The 1,147-nt window shown below is 54.3% G+C and overlaps 1 protein-coding gene across 1 annotated transcript in view; it reads right to left on the reverse strand.

Moving 5' to 3' along the window:
* LOC122546357 (zinc finger protein ubi-d4-like) overlaps window positions 1-1,111 on the reverse strand; it is a 9,061-nt gene extending 7,950 nt beyond the window's left edge. Inside the window, exon 1 of the mRNA XM_043685093.1 lies at window positions 1,106-1,111. The gene's annotated coding sequence lies outside the window, so the exon portion shown is untranslated. The remainder of the gene's footprint in view (window positions 1-1,105) is intronic.
* Between the last annotated feature and the right edge of the window lie 36 nt (window positions 1,112-1,147).

Below are 1,147 nucleotides of genomic sequence, written 5' to 3' on the forward strand. Positions count from 1 at the left end.
GCCATTCACCCCCCCCCAAGCACAGTCTCCTCCTCAGGGCAGGGTCTGGGAGATGGAGCACTGGAGCAAGCCCCAGAATGGTCTTTAATGGGAGGAATTCCTTCCTGATTGCCCAGCCCAGCCAGGCCCAGCGCTCGAATCTCCTCGACTTGCACCCTGCCTTCCTGGAGAGTGTCTCTTCTGAAATCTTAACCTTTAAGCCTCAGTGGGCTCACGGTCTCCAGCCAGAATATAACAGCTGTTTCCAAAGTGAAACTGGGAAGCTCCTGTTCAGTCATGAGTGAGTGATCACTGAACACCATCTCCCTTTTCATTTTCACTCATGTCAGATGTGGACGGTCGCTGGCTGGGCCCAGGATTTACTGCCCCCCCCATCCCTAGTTGCCCCCTTGAGGTGGTTGGGGTGAGCTGCCTTCCTGACCCACTGCAGTCCATGTGCTGTGGCTAGACCCACAGTGGCCCTTATGGAGGGAATCCCAGGATCCTGACCCAGCCAGACTGAGGGAACGGCGAGATATTTCCAAGTCGGGATGGTGAGAGGCTCGGAGGGGAACTTGCAGGGGGTGGTGTTCCCATGTACCTGCTGCCCCTTGTCCTTCTGGATGGAAGTGGCCGTGGGTTTGGAAGGTGCTGCTTGAGGGTCTTTGGGGAGTTATCCGCGATTTTCCTGATCACACCCGTAGCCAAAGTCTCCCTTCCATCCCCCATCCTGGGCCAGGTAGGGAATTCTCAAAACCACCCTGTCCCATCATTATCCCGCAAATGAATAAAATTAAACGAATAAACAAACTGCCCAGCAGTGCAGGGGTAAGCTTAGTGAGAAAGAAAGCACACTCAGACAGGCCACTGGCTTATAAAACCACCCCCGTGCTCACTCGGTCAAGGGATTCACAGAATAAGACAGCACAGATGGAGGCTACTCTGCCCATCAGGCCAGTGATGGCTCGGAGGATGTGGGAGGTCTCCTGTTATTCCCAATCCGCAGAGCCCTGGAGTAAATGGCACAATGCCATATGCTGATTGTGATCGCAGGCAGCCCATTCTTCCTCCCCTTCCCCACCATACACCCCAGTAATGTGTGAGAATAACAGCCACACACACTTACATTCCTCTCTCCCCCCCCCAGTAATGTGTGAGAATAACAGCC

This window comes from Chiloscyllium plagiosum, unplaced genomic scaffold (genome assembly GCF_004010195.1).
Source record: "Chiloscyllium plagiosum isolate BGI_BamShark_2017 unplaced genomic scaffold, ASM401019v2 scaf_769, whole genome shotgun sequence".
Classification (NCBI taxonomy): Eukaryota; Metazoa; Chordata; class Chondrichthyes; order Orectolobiformes; family Hemiscylliidae; genus Chiloscyllium; species Chiloscyllium plagiosum.